The sequence below is a fragment of the Manis javanica genome, chromosome 11, assembly GCF_040802235.1.
Source record: "Manis javanica isolate MJ-LG chromosome 11, MJ_LKY, whole genome shotgun sequence".
Taxonomy (NCBI): Eukaryota; Metazoa; Chordata; class Mammalia; order Pholidota; family Manidae; genus Manis; species Manis javanica.
Window position 1 is genome coordinate 4796072 of NC_133166.1, and position 16600 is coordinate 4812671.

Here is a 16600-nt window from a genome sequence, read left to right on the forward strand (position 1 = left end):
CTCTATGTTGCAGCTGAAAGGAGACACTGTCAAAAGTGAAAAGATGGCCTCAAGGTGCTGAGAGAGGGGCAGGAAGGAAACAGGAAGACGCAGTAGACGGCAGGGGACTTCAAACCGTTCACCGCCTTTGCAGTAAATAAACACTTGTTATTAGAGATTGACCACGGAAACCCAGGTGGCAAGCCTGCAGGGGAGCCGGTGCTACAGCTCTTAAAAAACAAGAGCAGTTAATCCTTGGGGGTGGGGAGAGGCAGGCCTGGAGAGGCCTTGCTCCCAGGGCTGGCTCTATTGGACAGGTGACTGCCTCAAGAACAAGGGTATTAAGGTTGTCCTCAGGCGATTAGACAGTCATTATTTTACCTACAGTTTTTATTACCTTCTGGAACAGTAATATAATAACAATAGCTACCATTAGGTACTACAGTGTACTGGAGGTGCCGGTTGTGCAAAGTGCTTTACATACAACGCATGATCTCAACTGATCCCCACAGCAACCCTATGAAGTAGGTTTTATTATTCTGAATTTATAGATGAGGTAACTGTGCCCAGGGAAATTAGCATTCCCCAGATTTCCCGGCTTTTAAGTGAGAACTAAAAGCTAAGTCTATTTGACTCAGAAACCTAAATAACGTTCGGCTGTGGGCTTTGTGCAAGCTTTGGTGCTGATCTGAGGTGGGAAAATGTGCATCCCATTTATTCATTCAGAGCTGCGCACCCGTGTGTGTAATTTACAAAAAGCAAGTCCAGGTCAGGGTATCTGACCGCTCGAGGTTTAAAAGCCTACTTGCGTGGAGAACAGCAACAGCCTCTACTCATTCATTCACTTTTTCCGCTCCCTCCAGAAGTATTTATTGCGCGTTTGGGTATTCCAGGCAAGGCGCTAACCCAGCCCTAGGAGAGAACGGTGAACACTGGAGATGTTTGCTCACCGCTCTCTGCCCACCCCCATTGTACTACTATCTCGTGGGCGAGGCGTTCAGAGAAGCAGGAAACGTGCAACCCGGGGATGACTTGCAGCGGCTGCGCGAGAGCCGGAGGTGGGTGGTCAGGGCGGGCTCCCCGGAGGCAGCGGCGGGCCCGGGGCCCAGCACGCAGGGACCCACTAGGAAGCGAGCGTCGGGGCTGGCCGGGGGCGGGGCTGGCCGGGGCGGCCGGCGAGTTAGGGTTAGGGCGAGAGCATGCGGCTTCCCGGCGGCAGAGGGCGCCTGGCGCTGCGGTCCGGTGCGCCGTAGCCGCCCGCGCGGGCGCCGAGAGGAGAGGCGGGGAGCGCGAGCGGCGGCGGCCACTGCCACGTATTCCCGGCAGAGCGGGCGGCCGCGCGCGAGGAGGTGAGCGGCGCCGCGGGCAGGTGGGCAGGGGGCGGCGCGGGCACCGGGCCGGGGCGCCGGCGCCGGGACAGCGCGGTTCCCGCCACGCCGGCTCCGCCTCTGCGCCGCGCTGACGGCCGAGGCCCCGGCTCCCAGCGGGTCCCGAGCGCAACTCGTGCCGGCGGGGCGGGCGGGGGCGGAGGGGACGCGAGCCCGCCCGCCAGTCTCGGCGCGGGACGCGGAATCCCCGCTGCTGCGGGGGCCGGGGCTGCGGCTGGGAAAAGTTGGGGCGGACCGCAAGCCGGCGTTAGGCGGGCGGGAAGTGCGGGTGTGGGGCGGACTCCGGGGGGCAGGAGGAACGCGGTGAGAGGGCGTCCTGGGCGGGAGGCAGAAGGCGGGCGGCCGGGATCCCCGTTTGGGAAGGCGGGAGACGGGGTCCTCCGCGTACTGGGAGAGAGGGGTGCGCCCAGGGTCTGGGGCTGGAGTGGACAAGTGTCCGGCGGGGTCCCTGCGGTGCAGAGGGTCGGAGGCGCTACGTGGGGCGAGCACTGGGGGGCCGAGCGCCAGGGCGAGCTGCTGCTACACCGAAGCCCAGTCGGCTTTGCCTCCACCCGCCTCTGTTGGGGCAGACTCTAAGAGACCCTCTGGCCCAGGCTCGGAGCTGGGGACGCCCCTGGTGTCTGGGGAGCCTGTGGGGAGTTCCCTAAGGGTGGCAGAGGGCTAAGCATTACTTCCTCTGGCACTTGGCCCCTCCCCGTCGCCGGAGTCACCTCCCAGACTGCAGGGCTTTTGTTCTGGGGAAGTTGAGGGACCCCTGAGTGGATGAGACATTTAGGGGTTCCAAGGTGAGTAGGATCCATCTGCATGACATCATAACTGTCCCCAGAGATGTCTGAAAGCACCGCGGACCTCCTTCACACACCCGACCCCTTCCCTCTCCAGTACTGCCATGCACCAGCATTCCCTGTGTTGTGTTAGCAGGTCCCCAAAGCGCAGTTGCCCATCTGCTCACAGGGTCATGGGTATCCTGAAGGGCTGTAAGACAAGGCCTTTTATTCTCTGGCTGGGGTTGGTTATTTCAGAACAAGTGGTTCTGGAGATGCTAGATACTTTATTAGAACAACCTGTGTGGTGCCCCTTGACAATGAAGATGACTCATGCTGGCTTTAAAAAAAAAAAAAAACTTTGTATTCCAGACACAAGTATGCCAGGGCGCTTGTGACAGTGTTAGAGCTGGAGACCCACACTGTGGGCTTCCTGAGCCCTAGTCCTACATACATTAGCAAGGAATGTGATCTTGGATGAGTCACTTGCCCTCTTGCCTGCAGTTTTCTTATCTGTGAAAGTGAATATAATGAGAGCTAGGCAATCCGATGGAGGCAGGGGTAAGTTTCTGAGGGAGACTGCAATCTTTTTACTTGTGAGACTAGATCAGCCACACTAAATCAAACTCTGCCTATTTTTATAAGAAATTAGGATGGACTTACAATAAGAAGCAAAAAGCAAAAGAAAACCAAAAACTAGTAATTGGTACTAGATTTACAGTATGAACCCTGTTATGCAGGTAATTGATGTACATGGCTCTCCCGCTGTCTTTACTATAAAGTTATTAACTGTGTTTGAAGAAAATTTCCTGTATCAGACCTGTGGACCTGAGTGTTTTATTTTAACATTTAAGCGTGGAGTGGATGCCCACTTGGATTGGTCTTGGGTGCTGCCTTCCTGGAATTTCATCCCCTGGATCTCTTGTTATAAAACCATAGATTTTCTTCTGTCTGATGGATGCTGGAATCCTCGTACCACTACACTTCTGTCATCTTTTCCTTTGTGGCTTGAGAAGTGAGCTGTTTCCTCTCTCATCTGGCATTTCTGAATTTCACAGGTTTCTTTTCAAGTGAGTGCAATTAACAGGCAAACAGTGCATTAGATGCAGCACATTAAAAATAGCTTGAGGTAATAAATGTGTCTACCCCACCCCTATTCCCCATACTCGTTGGGCAGCCTCTCACTAGAACTTCCCATCCCCTGCTGGCTCTCCTGTTTTAGATGCTGAGGGTCATCACAGAGTTGAAAGGATATGGCTGTGCCAAAAGCATATTAATGATCAAGCCATGGTGCTAGAAGAAGAGGGTTTTTTTGTTTTTTTGTGTGTGTTTTCTTATAACTGAATGCTCCTGTTCTTCTGTTTTCTTCCATTAGTAGCTTTCAAAATCTATACTGGGTTCGGCCACATCTTTTTAAGTAATCCTTTCTTGTCAGTTTCTTGGAAGCTATAGTTAGTGGTTATCTCTGATTTGAGGTAGTGGTGAAATCATATCCTGTCCAACAAGGAAAGGCTTAACTAATTAAGTTGAATCTTTAAAATATCTGTAGTATATATGTATATATATATGTGTGTGTGTGTGTAAATTTTGCTTGAACCGCGGGCTGCTAAATTGATAAAAATCATGGTGCTAATAATAGCTACCATATGAGCCTCTACCATTTATCAGGAGCTGTGAGGCAAGAAAGCAAACCTCAGGGCACTGCTCTGTGTTAGCTTGCTGATGATCTTTGAAACCAAATAGTGTTTTGTAATAGTGGGAAAGTAATTTGCAGCTGTCCTGCAGGGTAGTGATATTAAATGAGATAGTGTATTTGAAAAGCAACAGGTAAACTGTAAAGTGCTGTCCAAACTGGGACAGTATTTTAACATAAGCATTTGGGGACACTGAAATCTTAGGAATCCATGAATCCTAGTGTCTGATGGGCATGGGTGTATATCCTGAGCCAATTGCCTGACCCCTCTGAGCTCGGTTTCCTTATATGTGAAAATAGGGTAATGTCATGGGCCTTAAATTAGATGAGATGTAACTGAATTGCAGAGGGCTCTCAGTCAAGGTTAGCATCCACCCCTTTCTCTCCCTTTGTTCACAGGCACCAAGGATAATGGGATTGATTAAGTCTCCCAGTAGGGATTGTCCTCAAGGGAAAAAGGCTTTTCAAGTACATTTTTGTACTTATGAATAATTCTTTCAGCTTTTTTGCCTTCCCATCCAGCCCACAACACACAAAATGAATATTCCAGGCCCTGCAATCAATTCGAAGGAGGGGATTGAACAAAACCCAAAGCCAGAAAGGACAAGTCTTTGATAAGTTGAAGATGGATGTAGCTCATTGCCCTTTGCCGGTTTTGTGCCTTTCTTTCCTTTTTTTTATTCATTTCATTGGACTGCAAAAAGAAAACAAATTTGGGGGTTTTCTAGCTGGAAGATGGCACTGGAAGGACTCTAGTGTGAGGTGGGAGGGCAGGGCAGTTACAGGCTGGGAAGGAGAGAAGGAGAGGGAGGAGTCGAATCTAACAGAAAAAGCTGGAAAGTTTGGTGTAGGGAAATCTCGGTTAGATGTAGGATTTGGTTAGATATGGGGCCAGTTTCCATCTTGTCCTATAAAGCTCTCTTTGGGGCTTTGTAGTTTTTGTGCTCCAGGCAGATTTTGACTGGTTGTGGTGGCATTATAAATGAGTTTCCGTAGTAAGTTGTGTGCTGAAAAGGAAATTAAATTCCAAGAGGGTGTTTGTTGTGACTGATGCCTGAATTTCTCTGAGAATTTTATTACAATTCAGTCAGCCTAGAAAAAAAAAGTGCTTCTTAGTTCTCTGAAGATATTAATTAAGAAATGGTTTAAAAAAAAGTAGAAGTGTCTCCTTTGTGAGCTTTTGAAATGCAGTCTTCCCAAGTCTTTGGGACAAATAAGTCCAAACAGTCATAAAGCTATGTATTTTAAAAGCATTATCTCCCCAAAGTAATGTTTTCCTTCTCTTCCTTCCCCTCTTCGCACATTATTTTGGTAATGAGTTAATTTTGATTTCTTTCACATTTTGATAGCCTAATTCTTATGCTTTATGGCACTTAATTTTTAGATCTCCGGAAGTACCTTCTTATCTGTTGAGCTAATTCATAGTAATGCATTAGGAAGAGGTACTACACGAGGTGGTGATGTGCACAGACTCGGGAACCAGGTTGGAACAGGTAGAGAGTGTTCTTGCAGGGCTGTGCTCTCTGGAACTTGGATTTAATCGTCACAGCAGCTCTGGAGGTTGATGGTGTTCCTGATGTATGGATGGGCAAATGGGCACAGAAACACCTGTGTGTCCACAGCCAGCAAGAGGTTACTGTGTCAGCTGTGGTCTGTGTGGCTCTGAAGTCTTTGCAGGCAGAGGCCGTGCCCTGCCAGGGCTAGACACTGTTTTGTAGGCTGGAGTTTTCATTAAGGGAGAGAGGGTCAGGTCTGTATTTTAAAATGGTAACTCCATGGGCTATGTGGAATATGAAATTAGGAGTAGAAAAATGAGTCCCTTAGAGTAATTGGCAAGATTGATGACAAGGGCTTGAACTTAAGACATTAAGACAGAGACAGTGGTGATGGAGAAAAGGGGATAGTACTTAGTCTTTTGGAAATGTGAGTTGAGAAAGGGAGGGATCAAATCTGAACTGATTCTTTTCTCTCCTCATGCCTCCCCACTGCAGTTCTGATACCCCCTCCACCCCAGGCTGGGTATTGGTGATACCAACTCTGTGTACACAGCAAGCCATCTCTGCAGAAACCAAAACTGCCTCCTTCAGTCTCTTCTGCCAGCTAGAGAAAGGCCTGAGTAAAACCTGAAAACACCTTCTGCTTTCTTTGCCCACTGCCTAGCCTTGTCATTTCTACTTTCCAGGAGCATCTCAGGATGGAGTTCAGGTTCCTCAGACCCCATGGAGGGAAATGTTGGTTTGCACATTCAGACTTAAAGCACAAGGTGTCAAAGGGAAGAAGCCCCCATAGAGTGAACCTCCTGGGGGGTAGTCGGCATCCTGCTGTTCCCTGTGGATGCAGTGGACCCACCAGCAGGTATGGTCCTCGGTTCTGGCTGTTCCCCGATAGCTGATCTGCTTCTAGGTGGGGGTGACTTTTGGTCGCCAATCATGCAGGTGATTGGTCAGGGAAGGGGAGCGGTGGTGGGTGAGGTCACAGTGGGACCAGCCCTGCGAGGAGGTGAGCCGTCACTTGAAGGGGGTGCTCTGGTGGATGGAGTCAGAGCAAGGTGAGGGGGTTGGTCCCTGTGGCAGGTGTTCACACATCCCTGTTATGAGATGCACTATTGCCACATCAGGAAAGACTGGCTTCATGCCCTCTCCCATAGTCATTGCCAGACTCTGTAATAAATTTGCTTGGGCATCTCTTTTTCAGATTGCACAACACCCATGCCCTTCAGATAGTTTGTTCTGGGTTGGCTCAGGCCAGTCGATCAGGTTCTGGCTTTATGTGGGCTGCAACCTCATTGCGAGGAGGCTGAGGGTTACCTTTATTGGACTGCCTGCTTCTTGGCACCCACAGTCACAGCTCATCTCTGCAGTGAGTTACTGCAGAAGACTCAGCTCCCCCACTTTCTGCTTGATGGTCACCCCATTGCCTCTAAGATGTGACCTGTTTTCCTTGTCCCCAGGGCATCTCTCAGTAGTGCCCCCCCAGCCAGCGGACTGTTAAAGTGCCCAGTGAGATTTTCTAGTGCTCTAACCCGGTACCCGTTTTAGTGTGAGAACATTTTTGCGGGGGGATGTTAGCCATCTCTCCTGCCTCTCAAGCACATTGTCCTAGGCAGAGCCCCTTCGTTGTTTTTCCTTTTGCTTTGTGGTTAGCTGTGTATGTGTTTGGGGTGTGTGTGTGTTTTAATTATTACTGGGAGGCAAAAAGGATATTGTCAAATGCTTGAATCTACAGAAGTACTGCTGATGGCAAGTAGAAAGAATAATACCTATATGTAGCCAGGATATCACTGATTTATCTCTCCTTTTACCACAGTGGAGCTGTTTTATTGGCAGAACCATCTGATTTGTATACTGGTTCAGTTTGGATTTCAGCAGTGAGTGTGAAAAGATGCCTGGGCTGACTGCCGAGTGCAGGGACGGGAGTGAGCGGGCTTCGGGGTTGCCGGGTGTGCCCCCCCACCGCCCTGCGATTCCAGAGTCCAGCATGCTTTTCTCGGGGGAACGGCTCTGCTGGGGATGGTGGGTGGCCCTCCTTCTGCCGTAGGAAAGGAAATTCTCTCTGAATCCTGGGATTTTGCTACTCTTCTCATCCAATGGGGGTGAGAGGGAGGAAAGTCTCAGAATATTGAGTTTTGGAGCTGCACAGGTTGAGGGTAGGAGAGGATTGGAGCTTTTACAGGTTTTCCTTGCGTCCCACATTTCCCTTCTTTCCCATGATTCTGATCTAGCATGTTATCAGCGGCTTCGTAATTGGACTTGAATGTTATCCCTCTCGGGAAGACCTTGGAGCACCAAAACTTGTTCAGGTTGGCATGGCAGTTCCACACCAGAAGAATCCTATTTTGGTGGTGGTGATGGTAGTAGTGGGGTGGTGTTTAATCAGTTTAGTTGCTTTTTTCTTCATGAACATATTATGTTCTGGCACCCCACCCTCCTATTTGAATAGTGCAGGAGTCCTAAGCAGAAAAAGTTAAGTCCTCTTTCACCTGGCACCATCCCCCATGTACCACCTCCCGGCTGGGTCCTCGGAAGTAACCAGTTTTAGCGGCTTGGCACACGCCCTGAAGCTGTCCATCAGCATGTGTAGATACAAATGCATACAGCTTTATTTCTTTTGTAAGCACAAATCTGATGGCATCATTTATATTGTTTCTGTTTTCTCCTTTCACATAATGTATCTTGTAGATTTCGTTATGCATGTAGCGCTTCTCTCTTCTAATTTGTCTACAAAATATAGTACAGCTGTATCATAATTTATGAGTCAGTCCCCTATTGATAGGCATATAAACTAACTGATTAGTTTTGCTATTACATCCTCATACATACATATTGTTGTGCACATATGCATGTGTTTTTCTAGGAGTGGCATTGGTGTGTCAACGGTTCTACACACTTAAACTGTTACAGCAGTACCCACAATGTTCTCTCAAAGGCTGTACTGGCTTAAACTCTGAATAGTGTTATGAGGCTGCCCATTTCCCTGCGGGCTGCCATTCTTCTAGGTGAAAGGAATAATGTTTAGTAGACAGTTCTAGACATTGACGTAGACACTGATGACTGGTGAGACTGTGAGACTCGTCATTTGGCCTCTGGGTCCTAGTCGGTGAGTCCATACTGACAGTGGAGGATGGGGCAGCCGAGCCCTTGAGGATCAAGTCTCAGCTTCGTGTTGCCAGAGGAGGCATCGTGGTCCTGGAAGCAAGCACTTTGGGTTTCACTTTCTCTCCGCTTTTCCCTGTGGCTAGAGTACTGTAACAGAACACTTTAATTTTGGTGTAACCTGCCAGAGTATTTCTCTGAACCTCTCCCCCGAGGAAGCAAGTGTGCGTAAGTAGCATGTTGGGACCCATGTGTTTGCCCTCGGAGGCAGGGATTTGAGACTGGACAGCTGAACTGGGAGAACAATTCAAGATTGCATACCAGAAAATCAGGCGCTCTTGCTTTTGGAATAGCTGCCGTGCATTCAGTGAAGCGAGAGTCTGTGTGTGGTGTGTCTTTCCTTCCAGCAGGTTGACAGTCCCCCCTCCTGGTTTGTGGGACTAGGGACTATTGTGACGGTTTGTCCCTCAGCAGGGTGCTCTTGGAGAAGCCATGGTGTCTTAGAAGATGCTCTAGGGGCCTGCCCTGGTTGAGGAGGCATCTGGACACCCTCCCAATAGGGCTCCCCTGCGCTGTGCCTGCAGGCTGAGCTGCCGGGGTGCTGAGAAACTCAGGTTTACTGGAAGACAGTGGCCTTAACCTGCTGTTCAAAACGGGCCAGAAAGAAGGAGTGATGGAGGAGGCAGCCTGGGGTGGTGGAGGGACTCCAGGGCCCGGCCAAGCTGGGTTCCAGCTCCTACTTGGCCCCTTGTGTTGGTGACAAGGGCAAAGCAGCATTTTTCCCCGGGCCTCAGCTTCCTCAGCTGTAAACCGGGAGTCAGGTCAGGTCAGTGCCTACTGCACAGGGTTGTTGTGAGGATTGAGAACATAATGTTTGTAAAGCTCTCAGTTTATTACCTAATAAGTACTCAGTAATTATAAATAACTGCTCTTATTTGTGTTCCCTTTCCCTTAAATGTTTTAAAATGCATGGATGCATGTTATATTTGCTATGTATAACAGTGTACATCATTGTGCATTGACAGTAATGTCGGGGAGAGGAGGTCAAGATGAGGAGCCAACCCAAGGTGGATTGGGACCCATTGGGCAGCAGGAGTAAGGAAGGGCTGAACAGAGGTCCGGCAGGCGGTCACCAGCTTGCGGGCAAGCTTGCTGTTCTCTTACCAAAGACCTCCTACTGCAAAACCCTGAAGCCCCAAGTGCAGAGACCTTCCCCTTTTTAGACAGACCCAGTGCTGGGGGTTCCTTAGTACAGCTTCTCCCCTGGGGCTTTGAGGAGCTGAGCAAGGCCCCGAGGTGAAGTCCTTCCCCAAGCCATGCAGTGGCAGATTCAGAGTGGAGGTGGGGCCAGATTTCTGCCAGGGGCTGCCAATTTCCAGATGTGGGAGAGAGCACTATGTGGTGGTAGGTGCTTTGTGGAGGCCTGCCAGTTGCTCCTCAGGCCTGAGACGTGGTCCCTGAAGTGCAGAGAGGGAAAGCCAGGCACAGGCAAAGGCGAGGCTGGGATTCACACTCAGTCTGCCTGGCTCCAAAGCTTGGACTTTTACCTTCCACCTGGGTGCATTCCTAGCGGTGCTGGTGTCACAACCTGATCACCTGTAATTACACTCTTCAGAGAGTGATGCCTCTGTGTGTGTGTGTGTGTGTGTGTGTGTGTGTGTGTGTGTGTGTGTGTGTGTGTGTGTGTTCACACACACATACTTTGTATGATGGCAAGTTCATTTGAAGTCGCCAGTTTGCTGGCTGAGGGGTCACCCAAACTGGAGGTAAGACTTGCAGGTTGAGCGTGGACATGGCTGTACCCAAGACCTCTGCTGCAGGCCAGGTCGCCAAGGTGCAGGCGGGGAAAGGAAACCTCACCTTGGGAGCCGAGCTGGTGTGTGCACTTGTCTGCTGGCCTGGGAGGAACAGGGCCACCCAGCGAGTGCACAGCTTGCAGAGCTCCAGATGCAGAGGCCTGTGACCTGAGTCCATATAATGTGTGTGAACATTAACTGTGCAAATGAGATAATAGTGGCCTGTGGTTTGAGAGAGATTTCAAAGTAAGGTGTGGTAAGTGCCAAATGTACTGCCCTACATGTAAATGAGTGGAATGGAGACTTCACCTTGGCTCCAGAGGTCTGAGAAGGCTTCTCAGAAGCAGCCCAAATGAAACCGAGCCTTGCCTGCCCCTTGGAGAGCAGGTGGACATGGCTTCTAGTTTGCAGATGAGACCCAGAGGTGAGCTACCTTGTTCAGGCTCATGGCCTCTGGAGAGTGGAGCCTGGAGACTCTCCTTTCTGTCCCTCCAGCCATACCTGTAGTTAGTGATTACTGTGTGTCATGGCTACCTAAGGGCTGGCATGGCATTTAGCACCTGGAGGAGCTTGGTATTACTTACCAAATGAATGAACAAGCTCCCAAGTCCATTCCAGTCCTGGCTTTTCCTTCTCTGAGTAGAACACTAGCATCTCAGTTTTGCCCTCTGGAGGATGGGCATAGCACCACCCCCACCTCCCTTCTAAGCTTTCTTCATCCACTTATAATGTGTTCAGCAAATATTTATTGCATGCCTGCTGGGTGCCAGACACTGGTCTATGTGTGGGTCAGTTTGTACTGAGCAAAAGAAGCTAAAATCCTGTTCTTCTGGGGCTTATTTTCTAGTGAGCAGCAATAGACAATGAATGATTCCAATTCATGCCATGCGTACTGGTTTCCTAGGGCTGCTGTAACAAAGGACCACATGCTGGATGGCTTAAACCACAGGCATTCATTCTCTTACTGGTCTGGGGCTCTGAGAGAGAATCTGTTCTATGCTTGCTTATAAAAAGACACCGGTCTCTGGATTAGGACCCACTCTACCACAATGTGTCCTCATCCAGACTAAATGCATTTGCAAAGACCCATTTCCAAATGAGGTCACATTCCGAGGTTCCAGGTAGACATGGATTTTGGGAGGATACTGTTCAACCCAGAAGAGCATGTGAGGTGGTGGTGACTGCTGAAAAGTGGGGGGAGTGCCAGGGGTGAGGATCAAGGCAGGCCTTGCTGAGAAGGTAGTGTTTGAGCTCCCATCAGTAGGAGGGGAGAGGGAAGAAGCTGATGTGTGGAGGGACAGCATTCCAGGCAGAGGGAACAGCAAATGTGGAAGTCTGGAGGTAGACGTGTGTACCTGCGGGATGGTATAGGGACAGCATGGTTGAAGTCCTGTGTGTGTGCATGCACATGTGTGCACTCGAGATAGATGAGGAGGATGTGGGGTCCAGGAAGTATGTGAGGGGATCAAGGAGTCCTTGCCAGCCTTTGTGAAGACTTTGGCCTTTTGCCCCAGTGAGACAGGAGCCACTGAGGTGGCTGTGAACATGGAGGGAATCAGGTCAGCATGAACCAGTTCTCTAGGATTTCTCACAAGGGCAGATGGCCGTCAGAGCGCTATGCACACCTAGGTAGTTTGCAGCAACCATTTCTCTGCAGTTTCTTTTTTAAGTGTTAGCTATCCACCGCCCTTTCCTATCCGTTCTTTGTCCTTCTAGATGCCTTTTCACCCACTGACCTCCCCACATGTAAACCACAAGCATGAAGAAGAGAAAGTGGACAAGTCTGGGGGTGGCTGAGGCTGTCAGGAAGCTCACTGTGTGTGAGAGACCCGCTGTCAGCTGCTTATTTTCCCCTAGCTCTGGGCCTGCCCGGTGAACACTATGCCCGCTGTTGAGGTGTTTATCTCCCCAGCAGATTTAGAAAATGCTGAGGTCAGTGTGCGAGCCAAGCATGTTCGGCTCCCCAGATCTTTCTGTAGGCAAAGTCACTATGCGTGAAAAGAGCTGGGTCAGCTTCCTTGGGCAGCGGGCCACATTTGGCCTTGAAAATCCGGGGCAGGGAGGGACCTCCAAAAGCACCTGCGGAGAGACTGAGGGAGCTGTCGGGTGGTTGCTGTGGTCGGGCCCAGGCCCTCAGCACTGCCTTTGTAACTGGCCTACAAAGCTTTGCACACCGTTGTTCCTATTTGCTGCAAGAACGCTTAAGCCTGCCATCTGAGCATCAGTCATGGGAAGGAAGAAGGAACTCCAGGCAGGGGCTGGCCCTCAGCACGTGGGCCTCGTGGGCTGGGCCTGTGCCGGCTGGGCTGGCGTGGTTGCTGGGGGATCAGAACTTTGGGCTCCTTGGCGTCATTGCCGAAGGGAAGTCTCCTTAGCTGGCTGACATTTAATTTCCTCTTTGGGCCTCAAAAGGAAAGGGCTGGACATGTTTGGAAGCAGGGCCCTGGCTCCTTTCCTGCCTCTACCTGCTAGGGTAGGGTCAGGAGCAGCCCATTCCGGGAGGTTATCTCGGGGGCCACTGGCACCGTCAAGCCTCTGGGGAGTACTGCTTTGGAAGGTAATTATGTGTAAGCAGAGATGGAAATAGAATTCCAGCACCAGGAGCAGCCGCTCTTGGGTTGGATTTCAGTAGCTGTGTTGGGTGCCACCCACTTACTCCCTACCCCACCTCCCAAACAGCACACACCTAGACAGAATGAAAGGTATGAAGATTACTACCAGCTAGAAAATGAGCATCTAAGATGTGTTTTGTGAGATTGTAATCCCTTCTCCAGAGTTATTCTGGGGGTGCTTCCCCCAGCACATCAAAAGCACTTCCTGAGAGGCACTGCCTTTCAAGTCGTGCAGCCTTCTCTGCCAGACACTGCAGGAAGTTTTGACTCAGGGAGCCTCCCCAGAAGTCTGGGGTCTGGCCTTGCGCCAGAGTGGGAGCCAGACGGCCCCAAGTGTTCCCGTGAAATGGCCTTGTCCTGTGCCCAGGGTGGCCTTTGTCTCTGTGCTGACGTGCCCCACGCACTTAGTAAAAATAAATACCGGTTGGCAGGCAGGCTCAGTGGGATGTAGGCCCTGACTATTTTTTGCTGGGTTCTGAGCAGGCAGCATGCTGTGAGTGAGCTCAGAGCCCTGCTATCACTGAATTCAGCCCAGTATTGTGACTGCTCTAGGGAAGTTACTTGCCTACCTGGACCTCATTTATCTCATCTTTAACCCCGGGGGTTGAATGAGCCCCTTTCCCCTTCAGCCCTTTGCATGGATCCCGGGATGAATTTGCCTCCATCTCCCATGGTTACAGCGGGAACTCCTCCAGGGCAGCAGGAACATGCGCTCTGTCCTGTGAGCCTGACACATGCAGATCTTGCACAAAGCTTCCTCATGGCCTGAGTCCTGTTGGCTAGACCCCCAGAGCGCTTTGTTGCTGTGAACTTTGAGGGGGAAAGGAGGAACAGGTGGAAGGGGATTTGGCATTAATCTCCAGCCTGGCTTTGGGGACAGGTGTCTCCCATTGTTCAATGTGAGCAACTTGTTCCTCTCTCAGGTTTCACACCACTCTTTATCTTGGCCTTGAACAAAGTCCCTTTAGTTCTGGATGTTGTTGTAAGAATTGTTTGTGTAATTACTGGTAAGGAAGAAAAGAATGGATCAAGAGTACAGCATAGGAAAAATACTGTAAAGGGTTTTATGTCATTGGTTATCTCTGCATTTTGATATTATATGAGATTTTTATAATTGTTTTTTTGGTCATGTTCTGCATTGAGCATGTGTTGTCTTTATAATAAATATTACAATTACTATAAATAATAAATAGCTATTTATTAGGATGTAATAGGTGCTAGAGGCTGTAAGATCTTGCCATTACACTCTTACTTAATTCTCACTATGTGAGATACTTTTTTTTTAAGAAAAATACAAATGTTAATCTATTTTTAAAATTGTGGTAAAATATACATTATATAAAATGTATTTTTTTAACCATTTTTAAGTGTATAGTTCTATAGCATTAAGCATTCACTGTGAGATCTTTTTTTTTTTTTAATTCCTGATTTTATAAATGAGGAAGCTGAGATTTAGAAGAACAAAGTTGCTTGTCTAAAGTCCCAGAGAGTGAGTAGTTCCAGAGACAGGATTTGAACCCAGGACACTGAGGCTCAGAGATCAGGGGGTCTCTGGTTTGTGGTGGTTGGAGTCCACGACTATTCGCCCTACCCTGTGCTAGCCACTTGATTACAGCCAGCTCGCTGGTGTGTGTGTCTCTTTGGAAAGTTCTGGGCTTGGGCTTTGTGTATGTGTCAGGGAGGTGGGAGATCAGCCTGGCTCAGGGTACGTGGCTGACATAGCTGCGGCCTATTGACGGACACCAGGTCTGACAATTTGTGTACTCCTGTTTGTCTTTGTTAAGAAGGTTGAGTGTATGGGCTGCTGTGTTGGGATTGAGTCTCTGAGGTGCTTAGGATTGAGTGGGGTACAGTGGCCTAGAGCCCAGATTCCTGGCTTCACCAGGTCAGGGAGCACCATGCTGGGTGGTTTTAGAAAAAGGGCATTGAACTTTGAGTTAGAAGGTCTGTGCTATAGTCCTGATTTTACCAGGTGGTAGACATGCTTTGACCTCAACTTCCTCATTTCCGAGTGGATAATAAAATTGCTCTCTTACTTGCGTTCCCTGATTATAGATGATTACATATCTTGATGTGGGGAAAAAGTGCTGCATAGGCTCAAGGGCTGTCAAATAAATTTCTCGGGAATTTTGAGTAAACTGTGGTCCGGGAGGAGTGTCTGGGGCTGACCCTAGAGACTTGAGGAGGGTGGATTTGGATGTGAAGAGTAGCAGGTTTCTTTTGTTTTTGTCATCAGCCTGCTTCTCCCACTATCACTTGGTTGGTGACATATATATTGTCTACTGACTGTCTACTAGCACCTGATATTAGAATGCTCTGGGATTTCCTGGAATGCATGTCTGCCAGGGTGCTTGGACTGACCTCCCCAAAACTCTCATCCCCCTGGTGAAGTGAACTGTAATGTAGGTCATTTTGTAGCCATGTGGAAATTGAAAGGACACAGCAACTTTCCCTGGTCTCGTCTGTCTGCAAGTTTTTACAGCCTTGTCTGTCTGCAGTCTGTCTGCTTCTCTTCTCTAAATCTTGAGAAGCCAACCTGGCCAGTGGGTTGGGATCTGGAGGACTCACTGGTGACAAAGGAGCTCCCCTTCTCATGGAAGACTGCTGTGGCAGTCTCGTGGCAGTGCTGGCTTCTTGTTGCACGAAGACCCTCCACTGTGCAATGTCAAGGTGAAGGAGAGAGGGTCTTAGCTCTCACAGACACACTTTCGTAGGGAAGATGCATATGATCAGGAAACTGTTCACAAGGACCAGGGATAGGTGGCTTGAAAAGTAACTGTCATGAGGCATGTAGCCTGTAGTCCGAATGAAAATGTATTCTTGGGGCTCCTCAGGGCTGATCATTGTTCTTGGGACTTCTGTGCATCTTTGCTTTTAAAGAGCTGTTTGAAGCAGCTATTCTAAAGCTCGGGTTTCTATCCAGCTTCGCCCAAGAACGATTTCTGCCATCACTGTTCAGTGCACTTTTCCTCTGACAAGAAAGCCAGGCCTTCCCTGCACAGCCATGCTGACGCCAGCGCCCTGTCTCATCGGCCACTTGTTTCTGGCTTTGAGAGCGGCACTCGAAGACTAAGTAGGTCATGGATATCTATTTTGAACGGAGTGTGGCTGGGCTTCATGGACATGTAATTTCCGGATCAAATCCTGTTGGATCAACCTCCTGCTGCCCGGGAGGTTGGCAGCAAACATGCTCTGGTGGCTTGTGTGATATTTATAAAGTGTGAGGAGTCTGGAGGTAATGAGACACCCAGTTTCTCTATTCCTGTAGGAGTGCCATTGGTTGAGAAGTTTCAGAAACCTTCAGGAAGCCAGGGGAGTAGAGTGTTTCTACCCTGCTTCCTCAAATTTTCTGAAAATTGAGGGTCCTCACTAACTTCACAAAACCTCTTCTTTTAACAAATCAATTTAATCGTTACCCAGGGTTAGTGGACTTCTGCTTATATTAATATGCCAGTTGCTGATTTACTGGATGCTGAACCTTTTATTTCATTATCATGTTTACTCCTCACAACTACCTTAGAAAATGGGTATTATTGTCTTCACTTTACAGGTGAAGGGGCAAAGAAGTGTGATAATTTGCCCACAGATCAAGTGTGTACGTTGTAGGGTCAGAGGTTCGAACCCAGGTCCTTCTGTGCAGGCTGGCATTTTGTACCACACCACACTGGTCTCTGGACCTCTGGGAATGGGAGATGTTCCTTGCTGGGAGTGGAGAGCACGGTAGCAGCTCATGGCTCTGTTCTGACGTGAGATGTGACTGTGCTCCATAGAGGCCA

At 49.4% G+C, this 16600-nt stretch overlaps 1 long non-coding RNA gene across 1 annotated transcript in view; it reads left to right on the forward strand.

Annotated features, from left to right (window-relative positions):
- Positions 1-1141: 1141 nt before the first annotated feature.
- Positions 1142-16600, forward strand: part of LOC108399541 (uncharacterized) — a 58207-nt gene continuing 42748 nt past the window's right edge. The window contains exon 1 of the long non-coding RNA XR_005059358.2: positions 1142-1328. This is a non-coding gene — a long non-coding RNA (uncharacterized lncRNA). The remainder of the gene's footprint in view (positions 1329-16600) is intronic.